At 40.6% G+C, this 24,689-nt stretch overlaps 1 long non-coding RNA gene across 1 annotated transcript in view; it reads left to right on the plus strand.

Moving 5' to 3' along the window:
- The first annotated feature begins 8,685 nt into the window (after nucleotides 1–8,685).
- LOC148596376 (uncharacterized) overlaps nucleotides 8,686–24,689 on the plus strand; it is a 46,246-nt gene continuing 30,242 nt past the window's right edge. Inside the window, exon 1 of the long non-coding RNA XR_015913362.1 lies at nucleotides 8,686–8,811. This is a non-coding gene — a long non-coding RNA (uncharacterized LOC148596376). The remainder of the gene's footprint in view (nucleotides 8,812–24,689) is intronic.

Consider the following 24,689-nt stretch of genomic DNA (forward strand, 5'->3'; position numbering starts at 1 on the left):
CTGGGAACTATGACTAATTATAAAATCATTACATGATTAAACTCAATTAACTTCAAATAACCCTTGAAATTTGCTTAATGTCAGCCCTTGGCCCTGCTTGAACCAATAAATACCGCTCACCTTTTGTAATGTGTATGAAAAGAGGTGGTTGCAGAACATGATTGTTCGTAGTCGGCTGTGCCGGAGAATGGCCTTACAGACAGGGTTAGGCTGGTCCCAAAGAGTTGAGTACTGTCCCACCAAGACTAAAATCTTCTACTCCTCCCTGGGATATTTTTCTCATTTTTCTCTCAAGTAAGAAAGCTTTAAAAATATTTGCAGTCTTCCATTCAGTGTTCCCAACCTGCTTTGCAAGTGTTAGTAAGGGATGAGCTTCACAAAACACCAAGGCATTGGAAAGTCCTGCTATTCCTACTTGGACAAGTGATACCAAGGCACAGATGAGTAAACTGAGTTGCAGAAGAATCAATGTCAAGAATGAAATCTTAGGAGTTCTGCTGTTCTATTATATATTTCAGTTAAAGGTGTTTCTGACATAATGCTGCAATTTTCTTAAAGCCTTTTGAGAGAAAGGGTTTTCAGTTATTGGCCACATCTGCTTGTTGTTTTTTGGGGGGCTTTCTGAAGCCATGTCTGGTTCCAGACTGACTTACAGCTAGATCCTGGCAACGGACCTGGCAAAAGTGTGCAGAAGAATCCCAGCCACTATCTCTCTGCCTTCAGTTCCTGTGAGGACAGAAGGAGGATGTCATTATGTTACCGTTCCTGGCAGTCTGCTCCAGCTGGGAAACTGGAGAAGACAGTAGCGTTGTTCACACTGAAGGTGGCCCGTAGGTAATGGATAGAATTTTTTCCATAGATGATTAGATGGGCATGGTAACTAGAAAATCATGAAGATGCCTGATCATCTACTCACAAATATTCATCATATGGTGTGCTGGACATGACATGCTCTCTCATTCTTATTGACTTCTAGCCCTTTTTTGTTACCTCTTTAAAAATATTAGCCTTCCTCCTGGGTTCTGCCTGAAAATGAATTTAGAAGTGGCCTCCCTGCAGAAAATATTTTCCTTTTTTTTTTTTTTTCCTTTTTTTTTCTGGAGACAACACTCTGCACTGTAATCACTGTTGAAATAATAATGGCAACTAAGTCTGAAGGAAGCAGGAGGAGAATTAACTTACCTATGTTCAATAGAGCAAATGTTTAGGCTACAGATTTTTGGACACTGGATTTTTTTGTCCATTTATGAAGCATGTGAATGGATCATCAGAGCTCACTATTAACAGTGTTTCCTTCTTCTTCTGATTACTGGAACTCATGTGCTGCTTTATAGGCTCTTGAAGGACATCGCATGAGGTCTTGACCTGTCTATTAAACAATAGAAGTAGTGAGGGAGCGAGACAGGATATAAACCCTCATCCCTAAACATGAGCATTTATATCTCCAACTTGCTGTTTGAGTCTGGTTTTATGGCTGGGAATGCCCTAAGGTCATCATTGAACAGCGTGTTCGACTGTGACTTGTGAATGATGAATGCCTTCACTTAAATTACAGATCACTGTCCCGTGGCAAAAATTGCCACTGTTATTGGCCTCAGCAGGGGCAATGGTGGAGGGTTTCACCTGCTACACCGCCAGTCTCCCGTTGATGGCAAATAGAAATTTGACAGCAGTTTGTCCTCTAGGACATGTGGTGAAATTTGTCTCGCCGCTCCCCATTTGTGTCTTGAGTAAAGACTGAGTTTTCCTGTCTTTTATAGTGCCTGGCAGATTACTTAGGGTCAAAAGCTGAATACTTGGATATTTGACCTCTGAATGAACCTTGCTAAACTCAAGACAAGGAAATGAGTTCTACAGGGCTCTGTCCAGTATTGAGGATTGATCTGAACTTCAAAGAATGGGTTGTTTTAAGGACAGAGAAGCAGTTGTAGTCTTGAAATCAACAGAGTGTACAAATTCTCCTCATCTCTTTGGGGGAGAATTCCCTTATGAATCTATGGTTTCTGCTTGCATTGTGTTGTTCTTTCTACCATGACAAGTCCTTGTGAAAATAGATTAAAACAAATAAGTTGGGCTCCAAGATGGCAGCAGGAGGAGGGCAGGGCTGTGTTGCATTCCTTGCATTAACGTGGCTTGCGGACTGGAATTATTTTAGGGAAAGTTTGCACCTCTGTTCAGATAGACAGAAACTTGATAATCAAGGCAAATTGCCTGTCCGTGATGTGCCTAGTGGGGCAAAGAAAAGTCGTGAGAAGTCCTCCTTTCCTCTCCGACAGAGTGAGGGCCGCAGAAGCAGCGGGAGGCGCTTGGGCCGCGCTGAGGCGCGCTGGGCCGCGCGCGGAGCCGAGGGCCGCGTTCGGCAGCCTCCTTCTGCCCCGGGCAGGCCGCAGTCAGCTGCAGTGGTCAGACCTCCCCGCTGCCCTCCTCACAGATTGGTTTTGACCCTTGACTTCCCTTTCCACCTGCTAATTACTTGATCGTGTTCTCTCCTAATGCCCTTTCCAGCCGGCGCTGGCCTGGTTTTGTCATTCTCCCCTTCTGCTGCCCTTGCCACCTCTTGGATATTAGTCCTTGCTCTCTCCTCCTCCCTGCCTTCCTCATCCTCCTGCCCACCCCAAAGATCATCTTTAATTTCCAAAATATCTGAGGCAGCTGAATCCCAGTCTCTCATGTCTACTTGTTTGGTGGGAGCTGGTGAGGGGGAGTGAAAATCGGGGCTTTCCCTTTTAATTTGTGCTTTGTTGCTGCTGGTTTGACCTTTAATCAGGTGCCTAGGTGTTTGCTTACTGATGGTTTTCACAGAATGGGCCCTTGTAAATATATACAGAAAGGGCAGGAGAGTAACTGGAGATTGTTCACTACTCTTTTATTTCCTGGGAGCCTATTAAGGGTGGTTTCCAGCTTATCCATCCATCTCTTTGTCAATTTGCCTCCTGTGTCCATCCACTTGTGCATTTATTTAGTGGTAATATTAGCTACTGTATCATCCCCTTGGATTGTAACGTTGTGTTTCAGAATAAAGCCAGAGATGCAAAGTGCGCTGAACCCATTATAAAAAAATAAAAGGGCTTTCCTTGATGGCATTTAGCTCAATAAACACAGTTTGTCAGAGATGTCTTTATCTCCTTACATTTAAGCGATTAAATGTTGGTAAAAATAGCTTCAGAAATAAAACATGAAGAGAGCTTCTGGCAAAGCCCTGTCCAGTTTAATTCATACATTAAATATTTGCTAGTAGGGTCAAAAGCTGAATGCTTAGATATTTTGCCCTTTGAATGAACCTAGCTAAAATAAAGGCAAGGAAATCAGTTCTGCAGAAGCTGTTTCCAGAACACTAGGATCAATTTAAACATCAAAGGATGGAGAGATCATACAGATGGACAGCTATATTATTCCATGCAATTAATACTGAGAGAGGTGTTTCCTGAATTCTGAATCATGTGCAGGGAAGATAATATTAAAATTTCAGAGTTTTAATTATGTAAAAGACAGTCCTTGATCCTTAGCTTCTGAAAAACAGAACAGTTTATTTTACATTAATGAATGTAGAAAACATTCCCCATTCTAAATCTCTACATTGATGCGATCTCTTTACAGTCAAATTTGCATTTATATTTCTAAAGGTAATTTTTAGACAACACAATAAATAAATGATATACTGGTAACCTCCAGATGGATAGAGTGGTGCTCATGCAACATTTACCATGCAAATTGGCAGACGGTTACATAACAGTCAGTGCTCTGCTAGTCCTGGGCAGCAGTGAAAATCCAGGGCTATAAAGGGTGCTGGATCCAGTGCGGTGCTTCACACCCTTGAAAACTTCTCCATGTCCTGGCAGGAATAATTCATATGGTAAGAATTCATAAGGTCAGCGACAGAGCACAGAAAGCTTGCAAAGGGGCAAGGTCTGTTGTGACTTTAGGCCTACCAGGAATATCTGTGTTTTGGCCCAGCAGGCTCAAAAGGTAGTAGATGGTTTCAGATAGAGAGTTAAATTCTGAGAAGCTTTTCCCAAATTGTGTCTCTGGTATTTTGGAGTTGAGCTGTTTGATACTGAGGTCCTGAGAGAGCAACTGGCAGTTTCTATAAGCACCTTGAGCTGGTATCTGCTTTAATTCTGCTGTGCGGTCCACACATCTCTGTGGAGACTCCGAGTCACTTGCACGTTAGGTTTCAATGCTTGTGCCTTGTTTTACTAAGATACTGGCCAAGATTTCAGGGTTGAGGTTAATGATTTTAGTAGTTCATAAGTATCACTATAATGTCATGAAACCGCACTTCAACTTTCTTTGGGTACCTAAAAAAAATCATGTTTTCAGAGTGATTTGAAGCAGACCCTATGATTTCTTGTGATCTCAGACCATTCCAGTAAGTAAACTTAGATAAAAGTCTACAGAAAATTTCAGGCACGACTATTTTCTTATTGTGTATCTCCAAAGTTTTCTTTTTAAGAAAAAAGTAGAGGCGTATTGATTTCACCAAACTATTTAGTTTTGGATGGAAAATGGTAGTAAGGTTTAATTAAAAAAAAAAAAAAAAAAAAGGGGCAGCCAAAGGCTCTGGTCTTTGTCCATTGACATAAAGGAGAATTTTATAATTTATTTCTATTGGATCCATCAGAGAAATTCAAAATGATGATGAAATGGATGGTATTTGCTGAGTTTGGCCCATGCAGTAGTCACTGGAATGACTTCAGGAGCAGAGCGTTGCCTTCTTGCATGTAATTAACATTATACTGCTGTAGGTTCTACATATGAAAATCCAGGCTATTGTAGCTTGTGGTTTCCTTGCCAACCATATCTCAGCTCTTGCACTTCTGCAGTTGTCTCTGTGATGCTTTGTGCAGTATTAATACCACCCTCTTAATATTAGCTCTGCCAAAGCTAGATGTTATTCTTTTGATTTAAAATATATTAATATGAAAATAAAAATAAAATTTAAGATGTAACACTGCTCAAGTAATCCTCTTCTACAAACATTCTAGTAAACAGACTTGACATTGGGAACGTTGCCAAAAACTATTCTTGGCAAATGCTCATACCTAATGAATTTGCATTCATAAATGTAGCCATTTATATCAGAATCTTGATTAAAGCATTAAAATTGACTGTTCTGCTAAGCTGTAGGTCATATAGCTTGAATTTCATGTTTTGGATACTTCATACTTGCAGCAAACTGCTTGCCAGCAAATTATAGACTAAGTTTTATTCCCAGAATGTGCTTTCTGACAAAGTTCAAATAATCAATATGTGATTGTGCTGGAGGATGGGGAGGTTTCACTGGAAGGCTGTTCACTGAGCATTATTTGGGTGCCCGTAGAGAAGACTTTCTTAAAGGCCTCTTTGCTTTGTCCCCAGAGGATGTGCTTGGATGAGCAGCTGTGGGCAGGGCTCACTGATTCTCAGCAAATTTTTGCATGTTTCAGACAGCGCTCTGAATTACACGTATCTGTTAATAACGGCTACAAATAGTGTCACAAATAGAGTGAATATGCCCCAGATCTCCAGAAGAGCTTGGTTCTGCTCTGAACTGCTTCACGTAGTTGTTTGCATGGCTTGATCCCATGTGGTTTTGCTCTAATATATAGATCAGAAGGAGGTAAATACCCTTTTTTTCTCTTGTTTGAGGTTACCTTGCAGGAGGAAGATCCTTCTACTTTGTGCTATTTCCACATGGTCCCGAGAGCTGACACAGGATGCAGATGTTAAGGCATATCTAGGAATGCCTGGAGCAGGGCAGTCATCCTTCCCCATGCCAGCAGGACTCTCTCAGCACGACAGCTCCATTTCACCCTCAAAGCTTGAGGAAGGACATCAGGATTTGGCACTACCTGGCATCCTAATATTGCCTGCACTGTTGGGAAAGCAACTGTGTTTTTCTAGGAGTCTCTCTGCTTCTGCCGACATAAGGTAATCAGGCCAGTGCTACAATAGCTGTAATTAGGTGCATTTGGTATTTTTCAGTGGAAAAATGCTGATTTCTCCAGTGATTTACTAGCCACAGACCAGTCCTCAGCCTCAGATCCTCCTCAGTGACCTCTGCCTGACCAATACATCCTCTTAGTGGCTGTTCTCGTGGTCTCCAAGTCTGATGTTTGCTGCCATGTAAACTGCAGAACCTGAGGGTATGTCTTGCTGTGTTATCCGTATTTGCAGTATTGGCATGCCGGTGTGTTTTCCGTGCCAAAACAGAGATCCTGTCCTGATGCCTTCAAACTCCAGACTTGATAAGATAGGGATTTTGGCAGGCATTTAAAGCCGGATTAATTCCTGGCTTGCAATATAGCACTGACCTGAGTAGGGGCAGAAGAGAGGGCAGCGTGTCGCCCTGTGAGCACAGGGACGAGCAGGGAGAGGTTGCAGTACCTTAGGCCAGTGGTGCTAACGTCTTGTCCAACTGCGGCCTCATTTTCTTACCTAGTGTGTGTGCAAAGAGGTATCAGCATCAGGACCAGGCCATTAAGCAATTGAAACTCTAATAGGAAAACATAACCTTATCACAGATTTTTTTTAAAAAAACCCTCAGAAAATAGCTCAAATATAAGGTTAATTGGAGCCAGAAATGTCAAACTAATGTAGCAATTTACCCTGGGAGACTGCCCTGGCCTTTGAGTATAGCAATAGTACAGACTACTGAGTAGGGTAGTGAAGAAATATAATAGGATTTTATGTAGTCCCCTGTCATATTAAACGTTCTTTGCAATTAATTTCTTGTTGCAATGTTATTTTCACTGACCTATTTTTTTTGACCTCCTACAATCTTTAAGCTACCAAAGTAGGGCATACAGGAATTCACATTCCTTAAAAAAAAAAAAAAAAAAAAAAAAAAAAAGCTTAAACCTCTATCAATATACATTTTGCAGTGTAGACTGATGTTAACTCAGGGTGGTGTAAAAAGGCTATTGGCTCATTCTAAAATAGCCTTTAGTCTACTAGTAGTACCGATCCATTCAGGAAAGTGCAGCTTTTGAATAGCTCATTGAGAAACAAGTAGGAGTTTTCCTGGACTGAGTTTGAGGACATCTGCTCTGCGTGGGAAACACACAATAGGTGATCCTTGTTTCTTCCCTCCGATTGCGAGCTCAGTTTCTTCCACCATTAACTGGACGTCACACTAAGATAGCTTGGTAATTTGGTGTGGTCTGATAAATCCTAAATTCGTGGCCACAGAATATCAATACTAGAATCTGTAAGTTGTGGAGCAGCCTGGGAGAACAGTTGGTAAATTCCAACTGTTCTCTAAATTTTTTTCTACCATAGCTGCATAATTTGTCTTCATTTTTAGTCAGACATCAGTGCAATAACTTGCTCTCTATATTTTTCTACAACTACCAGAATTTACTACAGAAGAGGCTGGATTTCTTTGGTAGTCTCAAGTTTTCTGAAAAAATGCAGGAGGATGGTAAGGAAGAGGAGCTCTGAAAATTCCTTTCACTTCTGTTTTTCTGTCATTCTAAAAGATGGAAAGTGCCACACCAAGTTAAGACACTTCATGTGCTGATTTGCTGTCAAGGTGACCAGCTTAAAGAAGAGAGAGCAACAGAGGCAACAAAACTTTACAGTCTTAAATAAGAACTCTTAACGTAAGTGCAAGTGTTTTCCAAGCAAGTGTCCTTAATGTTTTTCCCTGTGGTAAGCAAGGATTTTTTTCTGAGTGGAGCTTGAACCAAATATCATTGAATCAAAGAAGCCAGCATTAATCAAAGCATATCAAAGAGGTTCCTCATCAGTTGCCTGGAGCAACAGAATCTGCAATGTATCATCTTTCTTATGCTAAGCCAGAGGAATTCAGAGAAGAGAATTTTGTCTATTTGCTCTCAAATGAACACAGAATATTTTCAAGGCTTCTTTAACAGTTCAGTGAATTGTTCCATTTAGCCATCATAATTTCTGAGTCACACACTTAGATTTTCTGAGAATTCTTTTCATATGAAAATCAATCAAATCAGCATTTAAAACTTACTACACAGAGGATTTTCCTCTCTTGATAAAGTTACACAAGTGCCTCCTGCTCATACACTGTCCCTTTTTGTTTCCCCTTGGTTTGGGGGGTTAAAATGATACCCTTATTACCTTGAATACTGGATCTGAGCTGAACTGATTGGTACCCTTGCACGCTTCTCGCACACTGATGGGTGCTCAGCAGCGAGCCCCTTTGCGGGGAGTTTTAGGGCAGCATTGAGAGATACAGAGACATTTCGTGTTGGTCGCATTTGCCAGAAATAAAATCCAGCAACACATGAGTGTTATGATCAGCCTGCAGTTGCACTGAGCTTGGAGCTACGTTTTTATGGTTTTGCAGGTTGCATGTTGTGCACCTCCTTACTAACGAGTCCCAGAGCATTTTGCAGAGCGTGTACCAATAGACTCTGTTCACCTACTCCAGCTTGGGGGATGCAACGTGTTGGCAATTCAGCATGAGCAACACTTCACTCCAGTTGTTAAAAAAGGAAGTGAAGAATGTAAGTTCTCCAGTTGAAACTGCAGGGGAAATTTTAGTGAGGCAGAATGTAATTACCCAAACTGGAATGTGGCCAGGACCCTGGAGTTAAGAATACCCTCTGCTCTTGCAAAAAGTGCCATAGGATCTTTAATGACCACTAGTGGTCAGTGGGCTTCACATTGTATCTCAAAGGTAGACATTAATCACATCAGAAGGGTAGATATTTCAGTATTTCATAGAACACCAATATGTCTGGATGGCCAATGGCTGCAGCCTTCAGGTTCACAAGGAAATTAAAATAAACGGCCACTGAGGAGACATTAGTATTAATGAAGGTGAGCCCATTAAGGGCAAGCGACATGCAGTTGGTAAAAGAAAACATCCCAGATGCACATTGTGATGCCAATAAGGTAATACTTGGGTACAGCAAGTCATCAAGCTCCTTAGGTGACCACGTGGTTTGGAGGAATGGAATGGAAAGGGTTACCAGCAACCTTACCACAGCAGGGTCAACTCCTGTGGAAATCTGTATTGTGAAATTTACTCTGATTTCTGCAGTAGTGGGAGCTATGTGCAAATGAGTTGGGAAAGGGGTATAAGTGGCAAGATTATATTGTGTTAATTAGCCTGGCACCGGCGAACTGTGCAAGCCGGGGAACCTCCACAGCAGGAAGGACGGCACATCACAGAGAATCCCTTTCGTCACAACTGATTTGTGCCACGGCGCTTCAATTAAAAACCAGACCAAGCCACTTTTAATCGCTTTAATGAGAAATCTTTTTTTTTAATATCTATTAAACTGTCTCTCTCTTTTTTCCACCGTGCAGCCCATCATGATGGTGGAAGAGGTGTTAATTGTCTGTCTTGGCTGCTTTTCTGAGCACCAGTTTTGTTGTTCTGCAACACACGTGGCACCACAGGCTCTGGTGTTTGGTGACCATGGGCATTACGGTATGACCAAACGCAATGAAGAGCAGAAGGGAAATGACCCTGTCTGTCTGTTGTTAAATGGAGAAAGACTTGTGCAGTTCTCCCTGTTGATGTGCCCCAGTACATTGGGGCTTGCACTGTAACAGTATTATCTCAGGGAGGACAAGTCTGCTACAGGATATTGCCACTTTACCCACCTGAACTGCCTTTAGTTCCAGTTTCAACTCAGTGTCAAAAATATTACCCCTGTTTAAGATTAATTTGTGACAAAATGTCATATTAATACAGCTATATTTCCCAAGGGATAAATATGGCCTTTTGAAGAGCAGTCATGGCAGAGTGCTATATAGGACCACAGAGAATTATCAACAGGCTTTTGCTTTAGCAAATGTCATGCTCTCAGAAGAACGGTGTACTTTGCGGATGACTATAGTGTAAGGACTGTTCTATTATAAGAGGGAACCTGTGATATTTTCTTCCTATTAATCCATAGCTCATCCCTAATTATATTAGCACCTCTGGGTGACACTTGATTAAGAATCTGAAGAGGAAACTGTCAGTTTCCTATAAATCCAACAGCATTGTCTCGTGTTTATTTTTGGCATCTTAGCTCTTTCAGGAGGGTGATGCTTATCTTGAGGTTTGCATCAGTAGAATTAATTCTGATGTGCAATCACAGTCAATACTGAGGGGCTAAATCCAGCACCAGTTGTAAGCAACTGTAATTCCAGTGAAACCAATAACTGCTGCACCTGCATGTGCTAAGGCTGACTTTAGACACGTATATCAGGTATTCTGTTCATACAAAGTAGAATAAACTTTGTATTTCATTGCACCTTCGGTACCTGTAGCGTGTCTTGGATATGTTTGAGCTATTGAAACCAAACTTTTTAACAGCCCTCAGATGTAAACAATGTGAAGATGAGAAAAAGTCCTAAATAGTAATCTCTTGCCTCAGAGCCTTCCACCCCAATGGCTCAGAAAATGACAAGGGAACCAAACTGCAAATTAGGCTCTAGTGTTTGCTGAAGACATTTGCCACCAGTAAAAATGAGTTATTGAAACAGTAAAGCTGAGGACTTCAGAGAAGCTTTGATTGACAATGATAATTACAGCTATTCTTGTTCCTTATCCCTATAAGAAATATAGTGCAGAGTAGGTGTAATAAATGTTTAAAATGATATTGTAGATCTTATCAGAAGTAAATGTAGGCTCAAACAGTTGTCTTCTGTACTTGGTGTCTGTGCATTTTTTTGTGTTAACAGTTGTGGTAGTTACCGGGTGGGTGTGCAGATGAACTTCTTATGGCTAGAGAGCTGATTTGGAGTGATCGTTTGCGTATGCCATAGCCATGGTTACAAGTTAGGCATTTTTCTTTTGCTGGATTTCTGTTTGTGCATTGCATATTTTCCAGATAGGTCTCTTTGAATTCAGCCTCTCTCGCACCACTAGTTCAGTGGAAGAGCCTGGGTTGAGTAGCCGCGCTAGGCAGGGTATTGACGAGGTTGGAGTGGCAGATGTGTGGGCCAGGTGCCATTCCCGGGACAGCCAATCCGACCCCTGCTTCCTGCCTCTGGAGGCAGGATGGATCGGCGGAGCCACATCCGGGCACTGCCCGTGTGGTCAAGTGCCTTCTTCTGTGTCTGGGGAATGAGATACTGATGTGCTGCTGAGGGTGTGAATTTCTGCAATATTCATAGTAGCAAGAGAGGAAATAATTTTCTTGTTTTGCTTTTTAATGACTTAGGGCATTTTTTTTTTTTCTGCCGAATATCACCAGGAAGCCTGATCATGCTGAAGTATGTTTGCTTTTATACATATACATATATATATATATATACATGTGCACACAGAGCTTGGTGCCTCAGATTGGGAACTGCTGCAAAGGCAACAGAGCCTGGAAGAGGAGCTTAAATCTAGGAGCTTTTCTTGGTGATTAGACAGACTTAAGCACTTGTGATATATGTGTGTTATCACGCACTAGACTGTCGCAAGGCCTTTCCTTTCATCTCCCTGGCTTGATGGCTGTCCTTCCTTATTTCTCCTGCTATTGCAATTATGCTTGTTACCCAGGGACCCTGCATCCCTCCGACCCTCTCACGTAGTGAAGGAAGGCTTGCAGCTGTGTCCTACTAGCAAGCAGCCCCAATTGTTCCTCCAGATGTTTCTTCTGTGAGAAGATCACTTTCCATTTTCCCTCTTCTAGCCTGAGATGTGGATTCCTTTTCTGACACAAGGCAAAGTGTGGAAGACAGGAGGTTGAAGCTAAACCTTCTACCAAAGCCACAGCAAAGAAAGGATCAGTAGGTCATCGGCTGGTGTTATTGGACATGTGAAATCATGTTATTTGGAGTTATTCAACAGTGTTCAGATTTACAGGGAAAGGAAAAATAAGTTAGTCAACCTGCAAGTGCTGAGAAAGAGTTAAATTAATGGGGGAAGAGGAAAAAAAATCCTTAATGCTGGGGAAAGATTATGCTGGCTTACTTATCGGGTTCATGCTGAGCCCAGTCATAATTGGAATGTACCCTTTGTAAAGTTTATTGGGTCCTGGGGCAGCTTGTTACTGAACCGGTCAATTAATCTATTTTTTTTTTTTAATGAGTTAGGGGATTTCCTTTTGTGGAAAATCACCAGGAAACCTGACCAAATGCCCACAGCTTGGGGAAAGCATAGCCTTAAAGTACAGAAAACCCTTCCTCCACAATTAGGAGAGGAAATAGACACCTCCCCTTATGGGCAACATATTGACCAATCCAGGAACAAAGTAGATGGGATTTTACCATTGACTTGCAGGTTGTCCAGGGAGGATCACCATGAAACAAGATTACTTGAATGCAGCTTGGTGTTGAAGGAAATAAAGCTGTTGAGTCTCCCTGCTGAGAGACAAATGATTTCCATTTAAAAACCTGTTTGTTCCATGCTGTAACTCCCAATGTAGCAATAATTAATGATATCAGAAGGTTACGAAAGACATTCTGTTGCGCTTGCTCTGTTCTAGGCATGAAATTGGATTAACGTGAAGGTAAACTCAGACATTGAATCTATTGAGAAAATCAGTGATTATTGGAAAAGTCACAAATATTAATACCTGCTCAAATGTGTCAAGATACTGTTCATCCATCAGCAAAACATCCTTCCTTTTCCGAATTGTGTTGAATGTCTTAGAATACTCAGATTTCCAATAATGGAATATTATGAAGATGCAGCTTATTGAATAAACAAAAACAATCTCACCTCTGGAATCATGTTTCTTTCATGTTTCAGTGGCATCCAGCCAATCCTCTCTCATGGTGAAGAATCAATCTGCAATCCGTATTGACTAAACCTTTGGGCTCTGCCTTGGAGAGGAGACCACCCATGAAAACAACTGACGCGCAAAAACCCCCAAGGTATGACAGTACCTGCTTATTAAACATGTACCTGTATTGCAAAAGAGCACATAGAAACATTCTTGGCTTTAGGGACAAACAATTGAGACAGTTATATAGGCTCTGATTTTAAGTTAGGTGGAAGTCCAGTGTGTGATCGGAAGTGGAAAGGGCTCCATTTTTTAGTAGAGGGTGTTTGTGGGTGTATTCACACCACCAACACAGAGGCAGGTGGCTCCCATTCAGCAGGGCTGTTATTTACTTCTTGTTGATGTAAACCCCATGTGCAGAACGTAGCTCTGCCATTTCCAGACCCAAGGTGATAAACCAATGCAACCCTGTGCTCTGCCGTGTGGCCTTACGGGTAGGGGACTTTTGCACTGAGCTCCATGTAGACTTGAGTGTTTTGGAACAGATAGCTTGTGACTGGAAGTAAAATTTAGCCCCAGGTTTAACCTCTGGTGGTAATCACTAGACATTCCTTACTTTTGTTGACTTTATTGAGAGATAGAAAGTCTTCGTGCATGGGAATATATTAGGTTTCAAATGTCCATAAAATATCTGAACTGGTTTATATGAGAGGTGAAAACCAAGTCAAACATAAAGAGATTATTTCATTATTTTTCATTTTATTATGTATTCTCTTTATCCAATTTCTTTCTCGTTTTTCATATGCCCCTGACTTTTCTTATCATAGGCCACTTGTATGGGCTGAGCCATAAAACCATCTCTCTGTGAAAGAAACATCCTTCTATTTATTGTGTCTATTTCTTATGGCAACTTCTACTTTGAATTTATTTAACAATACTCCACTTCTTTCCTTTCACTACATTGTAACTGTTCCTTCCTGTGTCATTTGGAACTGGCCAAAGTTGCCAGTTATCAAATTTCTTTTTCCTCTTTGAAATGTGCAGATTCTTTCTCCCTCAGTAATAATGGGCATTGTGTTTCCTTAGAAATATTTTTGGGGGCCTATTATTTCTCAGACACTTCAGTTGGCAAACTGAAGGCTTGGAAACAAATTAGCTTGGATGGCAGCCCAAGCTGTCAAAACGAGCTTTCCATTCATTACTGAATCATCCACCTCCTGCATTTAGATCTTCAATTCCACTTTTCCAGTACGCTTCTCAGTTGAGTTCTTGGATTATTATTTTTTTTCTGTCACTTTTGAACTCACCACTGCAGTTTACTTGACTAAAAACCTTACAGCAAAGCTACTTCCCCATTTTTTCTGGAAGTAATGAACTACTAATGGTAGTATGGGGGGATAGCTGGGCATCATCTTTACAGAGGACATTAAAATTATATTTGACTCACATCAATTGAGTTACCTGGGACTGAGGCCTTGATGACTTTGTCAGGCAAGAAATTCCAAGTGGAAAAAGTAGTTCTTATACAGGTTTCATTAAAATTGTATTCTTGCTGTGAAAAGTTCTAGAAATGAGGTAGGAAGGTCTTATATCCCTTACATATTTTTGTTCTTTAAGCATTTGCCCCTTCTTTTTTTTTTGTTATTGCTTTTTTTTTTTCTCCACCTTTGCCAACAAACCTTTACTTGGAGGAGTAAAACTCCCAGAAATACCTTGCAGTGTGTTCCTCTTTTCTCAGCTTAAGCCTTGCTGTCAGTGTGGGCTTTGACTGTTGAGAGCATTTTCAAAATGAAATGTTTTTCTCTCAGATGTGATTCTTTTTCTTCACAACATTTTTGTCAACTTTCTGGTATTTCTATTTGAAAGGGTGTTTTAAAGGAATTTTGTTTTAATAAAAAAAATTCTGACTGTTAGTGAAAGGTTGTTAGGACAAGTTTGAAGTTTCCAATACTACCTAAAAATAATGAACTGTGTCAAGGGACTTGTTGAGGAGAATAGTGCAGAGACAAAGTCATATCCTTGTCTCCTTTTGATGAGGTAGACAGGAAGAGCTGGTGAAAAGCTTGCTTGCCGTATTCCAGGAGGCTCAGGGCAGCTTTTAGTTACTCTTTAGGGTATCTATAGAATCTCCTTCAGACAAGAAATCCTACTGGAAGACTAAGATGAGGCCTTCAGATTCTTACAGAAAATCTCATGTAAAAAGTATTAAATTAGCCTTGATACTAATGTGACTAGTAGGGAGTAGTGTGACAGAAGGGAGAAGAAGCAAATTTATTGGGCAAAACACATATTCCCAACATTTACAGCAATAATGCTGGAGATCCAGCTGTTGCAATGAGGTGTACGGAGAGGAGCAAGCCTCAAACCTTATAAAGCCTTACAAGATAAAGTTATAAAACATTTATATGTACAGCAGAAAGTGAGCATTAGTCCTCTGTTGCTAGGGTTGAGGCTGCTCCAGAAAAGGTCTGAGATTTCCCTGAGTGCAAAGGCCACAGCTTTCGTTGTAACTTATTTCTAGAAATATACATGCCCATCCGTTCTGAATACACAACAGCAGTATTTAGAGCTTGGACAATGAAAGCCTTCATTGAAGCTTGTGAGTATTTCACATACTTGGAGAACTGTGGGTAGAGGTGGGGAGAACTACTTTTTAGGCTGTGCAACAGATAATCTAAAGAAGGTATCTATTACCTTGGCCATGGTATTATCTTGTTTTGCTGTCAGGCAACCTTTTGATGCTTTGGAATTTTACTCTTTATTCAGGTACATGCTGCTGTTGCTAAGCCAAGTTTGGGTCAATAACCCTAGCAATAACTAAATTCTGTTTTTGCCAAGGTTTTGTCAACAGGGAAATGAAGGATAAGTTGGAAAACAGCTTTTAAGTTGTTTGATTCACAGTTCAGTTATTTATAACTACTCCTGTGGAAAAAACATCAGCATGATAATGGCATAGGATTAATTGAATAATAGACAAGCTTTAGCAAACCTTGATTTTCAAATAACAAATCTCTTGATATAAAGTAAAAACAGATTGTGAAGAAAGCATTTTTAATTGTGCATAGTATGTGCATCTTCATCCAGAAAGTACCTCTGTCCATATGCAGGGACCGCACTCTTGAGAGGAGGAGCTGTGAGGCTGTCCAAGGACATCTGTAATGCTTTTCTCATCAAGAGCCCTAGAGCTGTTCCTAGATGCTGCCTGAAGGACATACACCATCAAGGCAACAATAGCTACGTGTTTCTCTCCTTCTGCAATCAGGTGAAACCACGTGCATGAACCATCAAAGCCACGGGGAGAACAAAAGCACATGAGGGCACACACAGGCTTTCTGTGATGTTTTGTGTAAATTGCTGTCCCTGCTACGCTGTAGACCACCAGAGACACTGCCTGATATGACACAATAAGCAACATGGTGTTAGCCTCCAATGCGTGAGCAAATGCAGCTAAGAGTGAACACTCTTGATAATATCAAAGGAGTAGCTGAATACTAACCACTTCTCTCCGTGCTAGGATAAACAGCCGACAGCTCCTCCTTTCATTACTCAGACATTTTCTAAGATGCCCCCACAGAGATAGATGCTCACACAATCATGAGTTAGACAGGAAAACTTGATTGCTCTTGCACTTACTGAGGTGAAACTTGCTTTTTTTAAACAACTTTTCTGGAATTCTGACACAATAATAATACTGGAAACTGGAAAAACTATAGGGTTGTTCTTCTAAGCAAGGTAAGTCTTATTTTCCTTTCAGGTATGCAAGAATGTTGTCTCCCAAATTAAATACACATTTAGCATAAATACACTGTGGTGATTATTGCAATTCAGGGACTAACGATTTCCTTTCTCTGGCTTTCCTGCTATGCAGTTAGTTGTGTTTCCACACTTATGGTGGTGAATTAACTCCCTGTGGATAATATTGCCTCTCTTGCGGCAGATGTCAAGACTCTTAATCAGAATTTAAGTAGCCTCAATTGCATTTACCTTAATTCACTTTGGAAGTGAAGTAAGTTAAATTGAATTAGGACCACTTTAATTCTGAATAAGTATGTCCACACAGATATTCAATGCATTTCAGTTAATCTGTTCTAGAAATTAATTCAGTTTCTCTTTTGCAAGTGCTGTCCAAAGTACAGACATGTAGAGTCTGTGAATACTGCAGCCTGGGCATAGACAGTACTGGATAGGAAAGCAGTCGGTGGAAACATGTGAGCGTGAAGAGTTGAGTCTTTGGCCCACAGAGGTTCTTGACCTGAACTTAACACTGTTCCTGGCTGCAGTAGACTGGCCAGGGAGCAGAAGTGGAGACTAAAGCACAATGCAGGCTCTTAGTGATCAAGAAATATATCTGGCCCCAATGGACAAATATCTGTGTCTTATGTGTGGCTTCTTCAAATAAAATCTATTCAGATAGGAGCTGTCTCCTGTCAGTGTTTGCAAAATAGTTGGTTCTGTGGTCTGTGACCATGTGCTTGAGTGTGCTTGAAAATAAGCACACTAAGTCAGAGATGCTGAATGAAAACACAACTTCATCTATTCCTTTATAATGTTATCAACAGTGACCAATAGCAGAGATTTTGGGCAGGATAAGAATAACGTACTAATTCCCTGGCACATGCCCCTGGCTTCACTTAGCAGTTGCTCAGTCTTTCCTGAGCCAGAAATGAAGTTTGGTGGCTATTACTTAATTGCGCATCGTGGAATTGTTCCATGCATTGCTGAGGGCCTTCCTAAAGCTGAAGTATTTACTATTACTTCTATCTGTGTTATTTTTATTATCTATATTTTTACTGAATGCATCATTATCACCTTTCCTTCAGCGCTGGGCTTAACTCTACAGATACCTTGGTCTCCATGACATTTCCTCTGTCTTGATTAGGCTTTCAAACTGTTGTAAATCATAAACTATCATAGGCGTATAGTCCTGTTCAACCTCTCTCAAAAAGGGTGTGGTAGAAAAAGAGAATCTTCAGAGGAGAGCAATGAGGATGAATAGAATTATAAAATGACTGACATAGAAGAGAAGATTGAATAAAATAGGTCAGTTCAGCTTGGAAGAGCGATAGGTAATAGAGGTGTGTATAAAATCATACATGGCACGGGGAAGGCACACTAGAAAAGACTATCCCTTACTATAACTCAAGACCAGAGGGGCTAGAAGGGAATTTTCAGGCAGTACTTTAGAGCATAACAAACAGAAGTACTTTTTCACACAGCGCATAATTCAGTTGTGGAACTTACTGCTGACAGATATGGATTCAAGAAGCAATTAGACAAATTCACGGAAAATAGGTCCAGCAGGAGCTCTTAAACACGCTGATGCAGATGCAACCGCTGGCTCAGGAAATCCCTAAATGGCAGATTGCCAGAAGCTGGAAGGTGGGAGAAGCATCGCTCACGGCCTGACACGCTTCTCTGTTCTTTGTCTGAGTAACCACTTTGGGCCATTACATAGTGTGGGTTTCAGACTAGGTAGAATATTGTGACTCCTTCCCTTTTATTTATCCTTTCTCAGACATTGCTTCTATTCTAAGCATTATTTCTTTTAATTCTCTTTCTTTACAGAGCCATGCTCTAATTTGGGTGTTTGACAATAGACACGGTACAAAGAATAAAATATCAACCTACTCTCATGAGAGTACAGTATTGTACAAGCCACCATAACTAACCCTGTGGCAGAATACACAGGATCCCCAGCATCAGCACTCCCCAAATGGCTGAACAGAGAAGATTAGCATTTCAGCACTTGTAGAGAGTTAAGCAATCAAGAGCCTGGCAGAAAAAAGGAGGAAATGAATTCCAAACTACCCTCCAGTAGACCTGCATCCTTTTAAATGACTTTCAGATTAACAGTCACTATGAGTGAAAACTGATGAGTAAACAAATGTGCTGCATTTCTGGGCTGGACTCTGCATTTTATGATTTCCAGGTATAGAATCCCACAGAGCAGATTAATCCAGCTGTAGAGATACTGCAGAGGTTGGCTTTTTGTTCTAATGCCCCTGAGCAGCAGAGGACCTCAAGGCCTTAGCCCCTGCACAACTGTGGGGTCGGAGGAAGCAGCACCAGCCTCAGTTACAGAGGTACAGAGAGATTAACTCAACACAAACTTCTTGTGCAAAGTTTGGCAAATCATTTGCTGCTCCAACAAACTGGCTGATCCATGGTTAGATACTCAGAGAACTACAGAAAGGCCACAGCTTCATTGCTTTGTTTGCCATTTTCTTTCTCTTAGATTTGGGCAAACACTCTTATAAATACAGAGTTCCACCTACCTGTATAATCATAATTCTTAATATTATATCCAGGTTTTGATTCTGCATTGAACAATACCCTGCTGGTTTGAGTGGAGAATCTTTATCTTTTTTCTTCTCTAAGAAATGGTTCATGTTGCACTAAGTTCATATATTCTCTTTGATTTTAAATCTAACCTTTCAGTGTGGGGCTGCTGGTGCAAGTGAAATCAAAAAGCCTTTGTGAAAGTATTAAGAAGAGTGGCCTGCTTGTGTAGTATCTCGTTTGGCTCCCAGAGAGTCCGAGCTTGGCAAGGTTCTTACACATTTCAGAAGGTGATTCATATACATTAGAAGGTGATTCTAGACATATTATGATTACTGATAATTTACCACAAGGAATTAAAACATTGTTTTAAGAATGTTTGCCTCTAAAACCGTGTAAATGTATCTCCTATTTTCCTTTTTCTTCACCCAAATGGGAGAGCTTTGGAGTCATGCTGTAATAATCCCTGAGTACAACAAAGAAGTGCCCTTAGTGTGTTAATTTTTGCAAGGACCCCATTGTTATGGCAGCCAACCAAGAGGATAGCACAGTGTCCTTGAAATATTTTCCTCAGCAACCTGTGCCTGCGCTTCAGCCTGTGCTTTTGGAGCTTCATGAACATTAATGGGTCAAATGCCAGGTCTGTCAGTCTATCAAAGTGTGTTTTCCCCCTCCCTCAAACCAATCAACAAAATTAATTTGGATCAAGAAAAGTCTTCAAACATTGCAGAACTAAGGAACTTAGAGTCAGAAGATGAAGCTCTTCTAGAGAGTGAATGGCATAAGTAAATATCATTTCAGACTGTTCTCTCTTTTTTTTTTTTATGTGTGTGTTTTGTTTTAAGAAGGCTCCCTCTTTTTAAAAGCTTTCTAAATGCAATTTCTTTTTCTAATTGTTTATTCTTTCATTAAAAAAAAAAGAAAACCCTTTTCTCATCACAGTGTCCTGAAGAGAAAAATCCCAAATACTCAGCTGGCTCTGCAAAATGAAAGCAGTGGATGCCCAGGACCTGTTGTAAGTGTGGGAGAATAGAAAAACTACATCCAGAATAAATAAAAGTGAGCAACTTGCTGTATAAATAAGTCTGTTCCTGAGGGAGGCTGTACCCACCACGGTACATCTGTGGCTGTGTGCAGGGTCTGCATTTACCACTGAATGCTGTTAGCATTTGAATTTTCATCATTTAAAGCTGTTTTCCTTTGAGTTCTGTGGCTAGGTCTACGAGCACAAAGGAATAAATGAAAAGCTTCTCTGTAACTATGTAAGTGCCTAAATAAATCAATAGCTATTGATTTAAATGAATGTTAGTTATGAACCAGTTATGATGTGAAGTAGGGAGAAAAAGAGAAGGCCTCAGAGACGCAGGTCTGTTCCCTGAGGAGGTGGCCAAGGGTACTTAGTCTCCTGTACTGCTTACCTGCCTCTTTTAGCTTCTATAATAGAATCAGGCATCTACATTCCTTTGAAGAGCTCAGATTTTATTATTTTAATAAGAAAACTTCTAGAGCTTTTATTGGGCTTCTGGAGCATTACTAATAACTTACTATTTTTCAGCTGATCTTACAATTTTTCAGGTTATCAATTTGTGATAGAGTGAGAATAAGCGGCTTCCTGGAGATCATACAGCTTGTTAGCAGCAGAACTGTAAAAAGAACCCAGGTGCATCAATATTGTAGCAGTTCACAGGACCCTGAGCTCCATGCATTCAGCCCAGTTGAAATGGATTCACCTATTCTACTGTTTCCACAAGTGACTGCATGCTGTCCCGTGCAAAACCTGCTAGATTCCAAAGGGAGATGCCTTAGAATTAGATTGAACAAAAAGATGGAGTTTCTCTTGCATGCTGGGATAAAAAAGTAACAGAAGTATGTGGTGCATGTACAGGAGTGAAGATGCTTCTCAGGTTATTTATTGAGGCCCAAAAGACATCTTTATTGTCTGGGATGAAGGTGCTTGGGAAAGGACACTTCTAGGGAAAAAACAAGCCCCTCGGTTCTCCTGCACACAGGAGTGCACTGGAAAAATGAGACAGGGATAATATTGTGAGGCAGTGGTGATTCGGAGAAGGCTATCTTTCTTCTCAGAAGTTCAGCAGGTTTACACACTGCAATAATTATTATTTATTAGCAGCCTATCCATCAACTGATGCCTCAGGTGCCTCTTGCAATTAGAATATAAAACAAATTGGTTTGCTGCGCTCAGTAAAAAGAGTTTTAATCTACTTCTTACAACTCAACTACGTGACACCAAAGGCATTCTGAGGTTAAGTGGGAGGGAGATCCCGGGTGCTAAGGCTGCAGCAGAAGCATATGTACAAACAGGATCTCTCTCCAAGTGTTATCAGTCTAAGGGCTATGTCTGTGGTTATTAAGGCAGAATAACGTGAAAAGATTTAGCAAACTGGCAAGATGTTTTAGATCCTGCCCATTAAATGCCTGAGATGGGAAAACTAACTTTTTAAACTCTACTTTTATGAACATCAAGTCTATGACAGGTCAGTGTTTAGTCTATTATCTTATCAGCTAGTGGCTACATATTCATTGGAGAGGGAAGAGCTGTCCATTATATGTATTTTGTACCTTTATGATGAAAGGTAATTTGTGTAAAAGCATCCAGAGCGTAGGCATTTTGGGATGCTTTTAACATATCAAAAGAATCTGTATCTGTCTTTCTCCCTTAGCCAAATTATTCACTAGGAATACTGATTCTTTCATTTCCTTTCCACACACACTCCTTATTGAATGCTTTTTTATTTTTCATATGGGGGAAGGAAGAGAACAGGTAGTGGAGAAAAGAGAAAAAAAAAGAGAAAGGCCTCTTGGATTATTTATAACAAAACAAAACTCTATTCCATTTTTTTTTTTAAAAAGAAAAAATGTTTTTATTTTATAATTTTTCCTTAATGTTCATTCCTACTTACCAGAGTGAGCAAATTTAAAGGAGCAAAACAAATAATTTTGCAGAAACTCTGACTGCATTAGGCCTATTTTGAATGAATTAACCTTAATATCTGCAGTTATCCAGTAAGGAGGAGAAGTCCTTACATGCCTCATGGGAAGCCTATTCAGTAATCAAGTGGGGTAGGTCTGGAGGTTGCAGATCTAATTTTGCTGGAGAGGTTTTGGTGGAGCCAGAGCAGTTTGGAGACATGGCACATCTTCTAAATTGTGCAGGGTGCTGGAGGGAAGGCACAATAACTTATCTGAGTGGGGAAAAAATATTTGACTGCAAAGCTTCCTCACACTCCTCTTTTCCATGTACAGTACGAAGCGGCTGTACACTGTTGCCATGGAGCTGTAGCAGACCAGTCTGCACACTTTTGCAGGCCTCTCAGCTCCCAAACCTTTCCAATTAACAACTCCCCTACTGTCACCAAACCTCTTTTTTTCCTGGACAGGAATTCCTGAATTGAAGCTTTCTGACAGCAGACTCCCTTTCTCTTCCTTTTCCTTTTTTCTTTTCATTTTCTCTTTCCTCTTCCCTTTCCCTTTCCATTGTTTTTCCTTTCCCCTTTCCATTCCCCTCTATTTCATTGATTTAAAATTTCATAGGGTTTTTTTTGTAGGGAGCCATGGATGCCCAAGGCTCTGAGGACCAGAAATTAAAGCCACTACATACAGGATTAAGAAATGTGCAGAGAATGGTGACACTGGGCCATAAGGTTTAATTACTCTAAAAATCATTATTTTAATGATGGAACCACTTCTTATTGCATTTACGTTTGCATGTTTTACAGAATGTGCATAATATACCCGCCTGGATGCCACCCTGTGCCACGTGCTCTAGGTGTCCCTGCCAGAGCAGGGGGGTTGGACTAGATGATCTCTAGAGGTCTCTTCCAACCTTAACCATTCTGGAATTCTGTGAATATGTATAATAATTTTTTTGAAAGAAGCAACTTGCTCCCATTGGCCATATGTATGGGCTGATTTGTGGCTTCTTGTTGTGAGGGCGTCCATAGCTGTAAGTGTCATGTGCTTGTGTTCAGGATCTCGTTTGTATTTTAAGAAGACGCTTCATGCTTCCATAGCATGAAGCGAGGGCTTTCACTTCCGAGGGCTTGCTCCTGGTTAGTCAAGATGAGAAGTAAATATTTAAATTAACTCCTATTTCTGCACTTTTTTCCTAAACTCTTTTCAACTCCAAATAGCTCCTTTTTTGCTGAATTTCATCTGTTTGCCATTGGACTTGTGGGTTGGGGTGCGGTTTTGGATGTGCCTCTCCTGATGGTTACCTTTTTTCAGATTCATCCATCAACACAGTCAAACTTGCCACCCTTCATTCCAGTCAGAGGAAAGGCCATTCCTGTCATTCATAAATGCTTACTCTACAAGCAAAAGTGCTTGTCTGCATTTTCCCTTCCGTAAATAGTGCTGCATTTTTCATGAGTTTCTCCCTGTGTAACATATTACACAGCCAAATGTTTTAATTTTCTGTCTTTTCAAGTTCTAAAGTAAGCTTTTGCTGACTTTTGGTTGGTGATAGCTGATGGGAATGGTTTTCAAAATATGCATGGCCCTTACCAACTGCAGATTGCTTTTTATTCGATGCATGCTGAGTGTGCTGGCCATTTTCTGTTATTTATCCCGGGGAAGCTTGTTTAAATGTCCCTTGCATCCTGTAATTGAATCTGCTCTAGGAATTCAAGCTTATAACATCTCTCTCTGGGCTCATGGAACTTCCTGGGGGTGGTAATTTGCATTAATGATGAGCTTTGCAGTATGAAGCCTTGTGTGAGAGACTGTCCAAGGAGTAGGATGAGAAAAACATTGGTATGTTCCATTTTATCTCAAGAAATAAACGATAGTACCGTGGATCAGGATGATAGCTGTCAGCTTCAGGCCGAAATACTCAGCCTATTGGCTCAGCATTTTAAACAGTAGCATAGGGCAAAGCCTCTGCCCATTGCTTGCTCTGAAGTAAAAAACTGATATGAGGGAAAAACTGTCTTTAATCTTTAGATGCTAAAACAGACTTCAGAAATCTCAGGGATGAGTTTTTTTTTGGAGGGAGGAACTTAAACTCTGAATTGATCCTATTTTAATAATAAAAGTGAAAACATTCTCAAAAATATAGATTAATTTAAGTTGTCAAGTCAATTTACCATCCGACTTTATGCAGCAGTCTTTAATAGAACACGTTATGTTACGTGGATGTCAACAAAGCTGTAGTAGTTTATGCTCTTTAAGAATCCAGCCTCACACCTCTTCCAAATATTTCATTATAAGCATTGTAATATAAAGAGATATATTAAGATTTGATTTCAAAATAGTGAGCTGGAAAGATATTGGGGGAAATGCAATAGACCGGAGTTTTCTGGGTGACTAAACTATCACTGCAGTCTTGAACGTGATCCTGCATGGTTGTTATAACACAGCCCTATATACAGCCCTAACTTTTAGTCCTAAAGATACGATGCCAGAGGAGAGCAGCTTGTCATCTGAAGCTGGTGTGAGCACACAGGGCTGGGAAATAACTAAAGGAAGTAGCCTAGTGTTAGTTTTATTTTTTTATGGTGATAATGGTCATTTTAATGTTTCAAAGTGAGGGAGAGAGAAATATGTTCATGGATATATGATGCCAGAATGGATCTGACCTGGTCAGCTACTGTAGCCTCACCAGGGAGGAGGTTTCTGGCGTATACAAAAGACTCTGGTATGAAACTGGAAGAAGCCCTGGTAAAGTTGCCTCCTGGAAAAGCTGAGGAGGGCCATGACGAAAGAGAGAATGGGAAAAAGAGAGAAAAAAGTTGTGCAAGGAGGTGAATGTGAAAACAAAACGCTTCGATGTGAGGA

This window comes from Tinamus guttatus, unplaced genomic scaffold (assembly GCF_059628265.1).
Source record: "Tinamus guttatus ecotype Peru unplaced genomic scaffold, ASM5962826v1 Tinamus_guttatus_pri_ptg000004l, whole genome shotgun sequence".
In the NCBI taxonomy this organism is placed as follows: Eukaryota; Metazoa; Chordata; class Aves; order Tinamiformes; family Tinamidae; genus Tinamus; species Tinamus guttatus.